This window comes from Triturus cristatus, chromosome 11, assembly GCF_964204655.1.
Source record: "Triturus cristatus chromosome 11, aTriCri1.1, whole genome shotgun sequence".
In the NCBI taxonomy this organism is placed as follows: domain Eukaryota; kingdom Metazoa; phylum Chordata; class Amphibia; order Caudata; family Salamandridae; genus Triturus; species Triturus cristatus.
The window spans coordinates 195,384,749-195,398,060 of NC_140594.1; the positions used below are offsets into that span (position 1 = coordinate 195,384,749).

The 13,312-nt window shown below is 45.6% G+C and overlaps 1 protein-coding gene across 2 annotated transcripts in view; it reads left to right on the plus strand.

Annotated features, from left to right (window-relative positions):
- Nucleotides 1-13,312, plus strand: part of WSCD2 (WSC domain sialate O sulfotransferase 2) — a 1,045,855-nt gene that overhangs the window by 46,051 nt on the left and 986,492 nt on the right. The gene's annotated exons all lie outside the window — the stretch shown is intronic.

A 13,312-nucleotide genomic window follows, 5' to 3' on the forward strand; every position in this document is an offset into this window, starting at 1 on the left:
GCGCACTCGTATTACTGAAGTAGAACAACGCATTTCAACAGTGGAGGATGGTCTGAACTCTGTTAGAGTCAAATGTCTAAATATGGAGAAGGTGCTAGTAGTTATTCAGGATAAAAATTTGAATTTAGAAGTTAGATTGTGCAGTAATGATCTACGGATCACAGGCATACCGGAATCAATGAACACCTGCAGGCTGGAACATTATGTGGAAATCATGATGAAAGAGATGTTTGATGTGGAACACCTATGCAGGTTTGATTGTTGAAGGACCACACAGATTGCGCATGGCCAGGCCAGTCCAAGTGGTGCCTCCGTGTCCCATTACCGTGAAATTACTAAATTTCTGTGATCGCGAGACAGCGCTTCGTCTGGTGCACAAAATGCAAAACACAAAATATCAAGGAAATGAGGTGGCTTTTTACCCCGATTTTACAGCAACAGTTTGGGCAGCAAGACGTGAGTTCCTACCAGCCAAAAAGAAATTGCAAGCCTAAAATGTGCAGTATTACATTGCCAACGCAACATTACTACATTCCTTGCTTATTGCTAATTCGCACACAGAACGCAAAATATTCAAAGTGACTTTATCGTACTCATCATACTCAGGATGGGTAATGGTACTGATTAAAAAGGGTGTGCCCATTAACCTGACCCACTCAGAGACCGACAACCATGGAAGATATCTAATGATGCAGGGACAGCTCTGCTGCACGCCGATAACCATCGCTAGTGTGTATGATCCCAATATAGACGATCCTGAGTTTTATGTACAAATCTGGCATCATCTTCACGTGCTAACACCATCTGCTGTTATCTGGGGTGGGGTCTTAACCACATATCCAGACCCCCCACAAAGACTGATTGGCCACTCCGATGTGGGGTGGTAATCAGGCAGCAAAAATGATATGCGAAGGCATGCAAGACCATGGTCTTATTGACCTATGGAGGTTAAGGAATACAGAGGGTAAAAAGGGCACATTTTAATCACCTGTTCACAGCTCGTGGTCTAGACTAGACTACTGGTTAGTGACAAAAGAAGGGAATGCATGAATGAGTGCCATTAAACACATGCCCAAATCACTATCCGACTGCGCACCTTTCCTTTTGGATGTCATTATACTTACACACACCCCACTGCAATTTCAATGGTGATAAAAGGCCAGATCCCATTTAGATCAATTCTTCAAAAAGACAGCGGTAATTGAATATTTTGAAACAAATGTGGACTCAATGGAAAGTGCTGATATTATAAGGGAAGCATTTAAGGTGACCATTAGAGGTGTATGCATAGGTTCCCAGCCCGGGGGGAGGGGGGGGGGGGTTGAAATCCATACACACTCAACTCAAGATCATAGAAACCTTGTTCATGAAACAAGAAAGAGAGTACAAAATAAATCCGAGCCCGGCTAATCTAACAGATATACGGGAGCAGGTAACTAGTTACTATGATGCTGCTGAGCAGAAGGTTCAACACATGTCCAGGCGCTGGAAGGCTAGAGTTTATGGTGAGGGGGCAGACCAGGCAAAACCTAGCTACCAAAATAAAAGAACTCTGGGCATAGTCGCATGTGGTGGAGACCTTGATTGAGGATGGTACGGTGTGTCATGATACGCTAGGCATACTTGCATCCTTTGTACATTTCTATGGACGTCTATTTGCAGACTGCATGTCTGCGGAAGAGCCTGTAACCGCAGATTATCTAGATTACATAGTTTTAGCATGGCTCTCTCTTGGACAGAGAGGATTCCTGGTATAGCCTATCACGGTTGAGGAAATTAAAGAGGCTATCCGCCACTTACCTAATGGAAAGGCTTCTGGCAGTGATGGATTGCAGAGTGATTTTTTTTAAAGGATATGCATATTTACCAACACCACACCTATATGCAATTTATCAAGAGGCCTTTCAAAAGCAAATTCTCCCCCTGATCCTAAGAGAGGCCCTTATAATCACACTTTTGAAATCTGACAAACCCCCAGAGAAATGTGAATCTTATTGACCACTGTCCCTCATTATTACGGACACCAAAATACTAGCCAAAATACTGGCAGTCAAGTTGAGACATCTACTCCCATACATCGTTTGCCAGACTAGTCAGGCTTTATGCCGGCACGTTCAATGACTCAACACCGATGCACTCTATTTGCGGTACTCCATCAGTTAGAGCCCACATTTCCTAGCTGCTGCAGTTCTATTAGATGCCAACCAGACATTTGATTCAATTCATTGGAAATATATGTGTGGTATACTGCATCTCATAGGAGTCTCATAGGCCTTTTCGTGTTGGATGAAATGACTATACACTGCCCCTGCAGCTAGAGTGACAGTAAATGGACACACATCTGAGGCCTTTCCCATCTATACTGGCACTCATCAGGGGTGCCCCCTGTCGCCGCCCCTTTCTTGTGGTCGCGTTGGAGCCCTTGGCATGTATATTATGACAGAGACATGCAGATGTGGCACTGCATTTCCGTAAGTGGCCTTTGGGCATTTTGTTACATGGAGACGACATGGTTTTGTATCTCAGGTACGCCACCACCAATGTGGAACCCCTTATATGCGAATATCTACAATACGAAAGTTACTCAGGACTAGGAAGTAACTGGTCAAAGTCAACAATGTTCCCCTTAACACAGATCACCACACCACACATGTTGGAATACCCTCTCGAGTGGTGTGACAAACCTGTCAAATACTTGGGTGTGTGGGTTCAGAGAGATTCAGATCTAGTTATAAGTTATAGTTACGGTAGAGCCGCCTCCAAGCTTAAAGACCAGGTATTACGCTGGTCCAGGCTTTCACTATCACTCACATACAGAGTGGCACTTATGAAAATTATAGTATTGTCGAAATTCCTGTACTTGTGTATGAATGTCTCTATATTTCTAACACAGACATCTTATTGCATTCTACGCTCACTTCTAATTAAGCTGGCCTGGGCAGGCAAAGAGCCTAGGGTCAGTTTGGATGCCCTCACACTGCCACGCCATCAAAGAGGGTTTGGGGCCCTTGATCTGCATGCACTATCTCTCCGCACAAGCCCACTTTGCTCACCAGTGGCACTTCCCACCGAGATATACCCGCATGTGGCAATAGAAAGCGATGATGCATATCAAATCCCACTTAAAGCTATGATTCCTCACAAGTGCCCAGACATCCCACATAATGAAAAATACACAATACCACACAGGCATGGAAGTTACTTGGCAACCGAGCAGCGGTGGAACCAATCTATGCACACACCCAGCCGTCTCTGTGACGCAGAAACCTAGAGGGCGCTATCACATTGGGGGAGGCAGATCTGAAAACTCTGGGTAATGTATTCCCCGAGAGGAATGCCATATCCCTCACAGAACTACAGCAGACTAGCCAAGCATCCCCAATGGGTCTCCGAAACCTATATTCACAGTTTCCACAACACTGCAGACTCTAGGAGCACTACAAAAATGACTCACAAGTGCTACATGCAAGAACCTAGTCACAAAACTGTACAACGCGTCACAAATGGATTTAGCGCCCCATCTCTAAAGTGCCACTTGACAAATGGAACAATACACTTGAGGCACCGCTCAGGTTAGGGGACTGGGGCTTCTGCGGCACATTAACAGGCAAGCTCACGCCCAATTGTAATCTCAGAATCATACATTTCAAATACTTGCCTCAAATACACTTCTCTCCGGTTCAGCTGTGAAAGCTTGGTCTCCGAGAAGGGGCACATTGTGTTAGATGTGGGGCACCTTCAGCTGACTTCTTACACTTGGCACATAGCTGTCCTCCAATACGCCACTACTGGCTACAAGTCACACACACGCTGGTGGCCATAATATTGGAAAGAGTAGAGGGTGTAGTATTCTTGTAGATACTAAAGACACGGACACAGCGTCTAGTTGGTCAGCTTCTTTTATTAGCTCCTTCCTCATACAGGGCTAATGGCTAACTGCCTTACTAGCCCTCGGCTCCTCCCTTTCGCCCGCCCTGGTCTCCCCACTCAGGCCGGTCCTAGTGCCGAACATATTGCCGTCATTACATCTCCCCCCTCTGTAAATAAAAAAACATAATATGACCAGCACAGCAGCTGTCTCTTCAAAGTTCCTCAATGAGACGAGACGGTTTTCTGATGATCCGTCTGGGGCGTGCTTGGTGTTCAGGGTTGTCACTCTCGCTCTCGTCGGCCATTTCCATCAATGCCTGACTATGGTGCGGCAGTGTTTCTGGTTCTCTCTTCTCTATTTTTGGGTCAGTCAGTAGTTCCTTAATTGTGGGTCCGCACTTCTTAAAGTACGTCACGTTCCTGGTGAGTCTTTTTCCTTCAGTCTCTGCAGTAATCATGGTTCCTTTTTGTTGTATCACCTTCAGCGGAACTTCATGGTATTTGCTGTCCGTCTTCCGGTGTTGTTCTTGTCGGGCCAGCACCCAGTCTCCTTCTTGTATTTGAGGGGGCGTGGCACGTCGCCGTCCATCTGCATAGTCCTTCATCTTCTCTTTCTTTATCTTGTCTCTGGCTGCCATCTCCTCATGGTCAGAGTCGGAAAGCTGTTCGTCCGCTGCCGTCGTCATCATCGGTAGCCTGGTGCGCACTGGGCGTCCCAGCATGAGAGTGGCCGGACATTTGCCTGTGGTGGAGTGAGGCGTGTTTCGGTATGCTCGCAGTACCTCGTTGAGTGCCGTCTGAACGCTCTTTCCGGTGAGTTCTGCTTGCTGAATGGCTTTCTTTATTGTAGCCATGAAGCGTTCAACCATTCCGTTGGCCTGCGGCCACAATGGTGTAATCTTGCGGTGCTTGAAGTTAAGGTGTTGAGCAAAATCAGCAAAGTCGTGGCTGTTGAATGGAGGCCCGTTATCTGACTTCACCACGAGGGGAATGCCCCATGCGGCAAAGATTTCCTCCAGTATGGGTATGGTACTCGATGCTTTCGTTGACGAGCACAGTTGCGCGATGGGGAATCTGGAGTACTCGTCCATGATGACTAGGACATATTGGCCTGATTTTATGGGCCCAAAGAAATCAATGGCAGTGTGTTGCCAGACACCCTCCGGTAGTGGAGACATTTGTAGCGGTGCAGGGGGGTCCGAACGGCTCACCAGTTGACACTGCGGGCAGTCGTTCAGAGTTGTCTCTACCATCATGTCTAGTGTCGGAAACCAGACTCTCTCACGGAGTGCTCTTTTTGTTGCTACGATGCCCCGGTGCCCTTCATGCGCTAAGTTGATGACTCCTTGTCTCAGTTGTCGTGGTATCACTATTCTGGTGTCTCTTAACACAAGGCCGTTTGTTGCTATTGACAGTTCGTCGTGGACATGTTTGAATGCCGCCATTTCTCGGTCGTTTTGTTCATTGTCTTGCGTGTGTCTCCAGCTGTTTGTTTGAATCCGACGTTTCACCTCTTGTAAGGTGTCATCTGTTTGTGTCGCTTCACAAATGGCTTCCAGTGGAACGGCAGGAGGTCTCGCTTGGTCTACTACGAAGTGGATGTATTCATCCGCAATTGATTGTTCTGATCCGTTTGATCTGATGGGGTGCCGGGACATGTAGTCTGCTGGGTTTGCAGCTTTTCCAGGTTTGTGGATGATGGTGTAGGTGTATTCCTGGAGTCGGAGGCCCCATCGCTCTATTCTTGGTGGCATTTTTGCTCGTGGGTTACCAAAAATCGTGGTCAGTGCTTGATGGTCAGTCACTAGTGTAAAGTGTTTCCGCCGTCATTACAGAGGGGACCCCTCAGATGTGTTTATTAGGACTTGTTAAGTCTCTGAAACCTACTAATCGTAAACTGGTGGCAGTAGCGCTTCTCCTGGTAGAGTAAAGTCTCGATGCACTGGGTAGAAACACGTCCCCTAAACACCAACACTAGTTACATGACATAGCATATTGCCATGATCCGCTTGAATGCTATGCAGAACTCCCCGAGCGACGCGTACAAAGGACATTTGGAGCCCTCTCACTGCTCACAATCCAAGAAACATCTTAAAAAGACTGTATCTGCTAGAACTCCCAAAAATGTGTGACCATGTACTGTATAGATTAATTCATTAACTGTGACCTTATGCCAACAATTAGATGTACAGTGAGATTGGCATCGATTGCACTGTATGTTGTTTTGTTACATATTTGAAAATTCATAATTGAACTAAGAAAAAAAACTCTCTAAGCACGTAAGCAACCTATATGTAGCACTACTATGCAGAATTGGCAGCAGATTTGATCATGAACGCCGACATCACATGGCAAGTCATCAAAGTCATCACAAAAGAAGCTTTGCTCCGGGACTCATTATCCCAGTAACTCACAGATTTACAGTGCACGTGGTTTCTTCCCGGAAGTTATATTGCACTGATATACCTGTTGATGTATATAGGGCATGTGAGAAGGGCTACATAATGCTTAATATAGTATTCTTCAGCATACCTGGTTGATGCATCATCGTATATTCAGTGTGCTACCCAGCAATTTCTGTCAGGGCTTTAGGTGTAGTGCCTCTGGATAGCTTGGATGCTTGTGGGAGTGAACTGGGGGGCCCTTGTAAGCCCCAGCCTGTGGTTTTTCCGGAAGGAATCTTACGAAAAAAGTTATATTTCATTTAAATGATGGCCATTTTAGAAAGTGCAATATTTGTCCCTGCACATTGCCAGAAAAACTAGTACAGTGAAGAAAATACTGGGCCTAAAACTCTATCGCAATATTAAGTGCAATATTAAGTGCAAATATCCAGAAATATCCCTTGATTACACATTAAGTACACTCAGAAACACGATCAACTCCTTTCTAATTGTGTGTCTCTTTACAGTGGATGTATTTTGTAATTCATAACGACAGACCAATTTCCTGAATGACTCCGCTGCATTAACACAGATATGATCTGAACAAGCGAGTGCTAATAATATATTTAAATAATGTAAACACGTCATTTTCGTGGTTGTGATGAAACTGCCTTAGGACAGGATATTGATGAAAATGTTGGATAACTGCACTTGCTAACATTCCAAAGTTTCTTAACATGAAGAGCTGTGAAACCATTATTTTATATTTCGAGTTTTGATTGATAGGTAGGTCAAAATTGTTTTATAAAAAAAAACTGCTTCTCTCCCATTCTTGGGGGACTATTAAAGGAACAATTAATTACCTGGACCAAATTGTACACATTATATATAAAGGAGGTTATAAACTAAGCAAAAGCAGAGGCATCTTCATCAACATTCAGCGCATTATTTAAGAACTATTAGCAAACCGGTCCACGCTGTTAATTGCGTTGTCCCTGTTTAACTGTGATGCAGGCTTTTTTCCGGAAGTAATTTTGACATATCTTTTTGCTGCAAGTCACTTTAATTTTTAATAAAATCATCATCTAGATTAAATTGCGTTTTTATGCCCAGTGGTTTTGCTGCCAGTTTTACTTCTAGTGAACTACTCTTTGCCCCGAGCACTCTGGCTGTGTTCTGATGCATATGAATCATATTAATTGTTGTCCCTTCTAACTAGCAAAGTGACTGAGAGGTTTGCTCCATCGCTTGGAGGTGTTAAACTGGCATTCCTCCGAAACTCATCGCAGCTAGAATACTGTAATGTTGTTGTCTTCATGTAAAAGGATCTATCTATCTATCTATCTATCTATCTATCTATCTATCTATCTATCTATCTATCTATCTATCTATCTATCTATCTATCTATCTATCTATCTATCTATCTATCTATCTATCTATCTATCTATCTATCTATCTATCTATCTATCTATCTATCTATCTATCTATCTATCTTCAATGAAAAACCAAAGGTTACAGGGACGTTATAGTTAGGAATTAGCATTTAAAAAAACCTTAGAAATTTACTGAAAAAAACAGGAAGGCCTTTGGGTCTAGGGGCACTGTCTCCTCTTTTTCTGTATCACTGTTGTGACGTAGGCTTCAGTGAAGGGAAAAGATGACTGGGCGTGGCAGTCTGAAACTGGGGCTGTCAGGTTGGGTGTGATTTCGTTCACCTGATCATAGGTGTATAGTAGCTTTGCATAAGCAACCCACTCCCTTTCTGCAACACCATTTTCCTTGGTCTGGGCGAAGTCGCAGAGGCTGTTTATGTGCTTCCAGAAGAGGAGATGATTTCTCTCTTGTAGAATGGTAAATATCTTCAGCCATTCTTCTCTGACTTTTTAGTTTTTTTGTTGCCAGACGATCTGCTCTGCGTGCGGTAACCACTTGTGCTTGGATGTTTTCTCGCCTTGTTTGTTTGCCACTAGGGCTCTTCAAAGAGGATGTTTGAGGGACTGTTATTCGAGTAGAATAAAGTTTTCTGGGGGCCAGCCCCAGTCCCCCCCCCAGGGCTGTGCGCAGGTCTGCCAGGCATTCATCCCAGTGCTCCAGTAGTTGAGGTGCCCTGGATGGCATTTCGGCTGCCTGTTTTGACGCAATCCAATATTTAACTTTTCTCCGAGGCTGTCTTTCCATTTTAATTCTGGGGAGGACTTTGTAACTTTCTTCCCCAGTTGGTTATCCCAAAAGGAGCAACAGAGGCGAGTCCTCAGTGTCTAGTTTCAGGAGCGCTCGCACAGGTCGGTGATCACTTTCAGCTTGGTCATCTGCTTCGAAGGTGCTGATTTGAGCTGTCAAAAGTTTGCTAATAAAAATATAATCGATAGTCAGTATATTTCTGACTGTGGGAAGAATGCCGCAGTGCAGCTCGAGTGAGTCTTTTAGAGATTGCAGAGAGTCTAACTAATGACTGTTGAGAAGACTCCGAATCGAGGCAGCCTCGTGGTTAAGCTGGTTGTTTGAGTTTGACAGCCCTGGCCCCTGGAATTCCCCGGCCATGATTGGAGCTTGAGTGTAGTATCTGTTAAACAAATCTTCGATTGCAGTGATTAGGGCATTTAAGAGCTGTGTTTTCTGGTGCTGCGTAGCATCAATGTAGCAGTTTATTTGCAGCAGTGAGTCAGAGTGGTCTAAGATTGCGTTTTAGGCCTTTAATAAGCAGTGCTGGAAGTGTATGTAGATTTGTGGTTATTGTGGTGACATCTATTTTTCAATTGTGTTTGACATAATTTGAAAGCCCTCCTGGTGGGCGACCAAAAAAATTAAATTTTATTGTTGTGGAATGAAATTCATAATATCCTGACAATGTAGTCTTTCCTGTGGCCCAGGTTCCCCCGTAAACATAGGAGTTCTCCTGTATTGAGGTATTTAAGAGCTGCGTTGTCCTCTGTGATTTTCTTGAGACCTGACACATTCCATGAAATGACTGTTAGCTGAGGGCTGGAGACAGCCTCCTCTAAGTTGTTTCTTAGATGCTTGATTTTTGTCATGTTAGGAGTACTGTTGGTGATGCTTAGTGGTACTAGGAGTTAGCACTATCTTAGAAGTGCCCATTCTATCATTTGCGTGGTTTGCTTCTGGTGTTCTGGTACAGGGTGCAAGTGAAGTGTTGGGCAGGTCAATTCCAAAAGGTAAGGCATGTTTTGAATGGGTCCTGTACTGGGCAGGGCGGTGAATTGACCAGTTAAGGATTGTGGAAGACCCGATCTGAATACCCAATAGGGTCTGTGAGTGGCTCATTGTTTAGTGTGGCATGGGTGCTTGCGTCCACCCTTTCCTTGCTTGTCTGCAGAGGAGGAGTTGTCTTGAGATCTGATCTTAATACGGCGCAATCATTTGTGCAAACAGTGCCCTCCCTGGTGAATAAAAGATACAACTGGACGAAGTAACATTTAGCAGGAGGGTTCCGATTTTTATGGATGGTTTTCAATGGCACCACTCTTTTGGGTTTTGAGGTCCTTTTAGGCTGTTTTTTTTGCTTTTTCTTCACTCTTCTGTATAGTAGCACAACTGGCTGTGTTGAGTGTGGTGCTGCCCTCTTAGTGTCCCCTACTACTGACTGGCCTCGGTGGTGGGGGCTGCTGTCAATGTTAGCAGGTAGTTGGTTTTGGTGGGGACTTGGGCTGTGATCGCAGGAGTGTATTCGAGAACTTTCTGCTGTGTTTTTCGTGTGCTGTCAGGTGTCCGGTCTGTTTCTTTGGTTCCTGTGTTTTCATGATCATGTGCAGGGTGTCTTTTGTCCACTGAGTGGTCGGTCCTGCATTTGACAGTGCTGACAAGTTCTATAGGAACCTCCCGAAATGTTTCCAGTTTATCAAGGATGGGGGGTGCATGATCATGAACATGGGCACGACCCGTCTTCTGAGCTGGCTTGGAGTTTGGAATAGAGGAGATCCATCTTAGCACTCAGTTCTGCAAGACGATGGGCTAGCGACTGTAAAAGGTAAATCTGTAGTTCCATTTTCAAGGTCTGCTATAGCAGTGCTCTGGCCATTGCATTTTGAGAGGCACAGATGGAGGTCATTTGCAGATCCGCCATTTCATAAGCCTCACGAGCCTCTGGAGAAGCTTGTCTTGCTGCATCTGGAGTTCTGGGCATCTTTGGAATCAGTTCCAGCTTTTTTCCTATTTTTGTCTCAAGGGTGTGATAAAAGGATGCTGAGAGACTGCCCAGATCTTAATTATGTTCCATTGCACTGTTCTAGTTCATATTTGGGCTGATTAGATTAGGTGGGGTGGCCTGGGGTGCAGCAGGGCTGGCTGAGTGGAGTTGTCCAGCAATAACTTTGACAAATGTAGCTGGGGCATCAACAGTGTGCACCTCATTGGATGTCGTTTATTTGGGGCTTGTTCTTGACCTGGGAGTTCTAGATCAGTGGGTTGGCTGTTAATATTAGGTGGCTGCCAGAAAAAATGATTGGTGCTCCCTGGTTCCCCACAACGCCTTGGGCAGAATCTCAACCGCATTTCCCCGTAGGAGCACATTGACCACTCAATGCAGAGGGGTTGCTCAGACTGTTAGCTTCACTGCATCTTTATCACCTGTGCTGCTTGAAGGGCTTGTGGAGCTTTAGTTTCCATGGGCTTGTGAAGGCTGAAAGTACTGGGTGCTTAAGCCGGTTGCCGTCGAAATAGGAGGTGTTTTGGGGGCTGTGCTCATGCTGACGAGGAGGCGTGCATCCCTTGTTAGGTTGTTGGGGCTCCTCTGTGCTCCGGATAGTTGTTGGTGGGGGAGAAGATTTCCGCTCAGTTGCCTACTTTGACCTAGTCAATGGTTTTCTTCTTTGCATTTTTCTGGGTTATTTCCTGCACTTCCCCCGGCTACGTGTTCCACGGAGGCCTTCAGTGCCCAGCTGACATTGCCACCTACCAGATTTCCGTTAGCAGAGGTTGGTTTGCTGCTGTGGGTTATTAGAAATTTAGTGCGTTATTGGAGGTTTGGGGTGTAGCATTGGGGGGATGGCCTGGCCCCAGCAGCTGGGTACAAGCAGAGCTAGATAGCCGAACCATGATGTCTTTATTCTTACTAGCTCTTTGGTTGGAGTCATGGCTGGTGCATTGGATAGTGAAGGCAGGGTAGAACACAAAGAGAGACAAACCACATTGGAGCCTAGTTCGACTGTCTCTGCGTCCCACAGGATCAACCCTAAAGGCACAATATTAGCACTGCAGCCACTCCTCACAACTGCACCATGCCATGACACCCCACAGCTCATTACGCACTGCTCACCGCTGAGAGGCCATTGTTAAAATTGCTGATCCCCGAAGAAGTAATTTGCAAGGTTTTCTGTCCTTGAGGTTCTGGAGCCTTCTTCTTGCTCTTTGTGCTATCACTTTGGTAGTGGAAATTGGGTTGAGCCTCAAGCCTTGAGTAGCTGATGGCGTTTGCTATGCTGATAGCTTGTGCCGATTCCATATTGCGCATATTGTCCTTCTCCTGGCTGTCTGCTCTCAATGGCGGGCTCGGAGTAGGCTCAGCTGCGGTCTGGTGCCGAGCCAAGAAACACGCTGACAATGAGTGCTGTAGGAGCAATAGGAGTAAGAACAAGCACATCTTAGGGTGATGTGGGCGTGTGAAACGAGATCTGACGAGTGGATGGAGCTGCTCTCTCACCTTCTGCAGCACGCCCGCGCAGCTTCAGCTCCTCTGGCGGCTTACCCTCCGCCTGTGTTTCAGCCCTCGGGGTGAGCCCAACCTGTCGCGGCAAGCTCCAGCAAGCATGGCAAGCTCCGAGGCTCTGTTCGCCCTGCAGGTCCTCCCCATGAGTTCCATTCCACTCTGCTCTGTTCCGCTCGCCGTCTGACATCAGCAATGGCCGTATTACCAAATTCATAGAAGTAACTCCAGAACATAACATCAGGCCTGTCCATGCAACTCTGATTTGCTCTGAGCAGAAGTTGCTGCCAGCACTTGTCTAAGTATTCCTTTCTGAAACGTTTACAAATTTAGTTTTAACATTAACTAAATTACCTATTAGTAGCACCTTGAAGGTTCTTAGGACTGGGTATGTTATGTGTAAAACTAAGGCATGCCAACTATTTATATTGGAATGTCACTGCATAAAACGAATTAAACATGCAGAGGTGAAATCAACTTTCCGTTTGATAAATGACTGGTTTAAGATTAAACTTCTTAGGAAAGGCTTGGAAAAATCATCTTTATAACATACGGGTATTTAGCAAAAGCCAAATTCAGATTGTTTTTATAAACGTGTTCCAAATATGAATTTCATAAAGGTGTATCCCTGCCTGATGGAGGCATATTCTTTAAATGTCCTCAGTTCATGGAAAGGTGTAATGGCTTCCATCAGTGCGCACAGGGAGGTTAGAAGCAGTTGGTCTGCTTGTAGATCTCTCGTAGGAAGGCACAGTGAGGTTTAATACAAGTCCATTTACCGGTAGATGTGAAGGAACTCATAGGGCAGCATGTTTATACTAAATCTAGCACTGGTGTGAAGTTTGGCTTTGATGGTTGCCCATCTGTAGCCAAGCTGGCACCTGTCACTCAGTGATATGACCTAAGCCCAGAAGCAGCCTGTGTTGGTTTCACACCACTGGGAAAAGTAGTAGTATCATTTTATGAGACAATCCCTGGGTGAGATGCCAAAGCTCCACACTGTGGCAGAGGGGTCCCTCCATCATGTGCTTCCTGGGACCTTTTTAAACCCAACTCAGAGGAAGTGCTTCAAAAGTGGAACATGGCCTCTGTGTAGGCATCTGTGAGGGATAGACCCAGGATCCCCAACAGCCCCTTCTGTGGTGCTACAATGGCTTGGGGCATATCTGGACATGATCAGGATCAGAAGAAAGTAGAACCTGCTACTCTCTGCCTAGGAAAGGATTGAGGGATTAATTTGCAATTTTCTTGGGCGGAGATACTGCTGTAAACCGGCTCTTCTCCTGACCTTCCAAACTTATGAATCTCCCACTGTTTGCTGGATTCACACCCGCAGAACAGCAGCTAGCTCTGCCGATGTGAACAATTGATGTGCTGACCCATCCCCCACAGGGTCCCT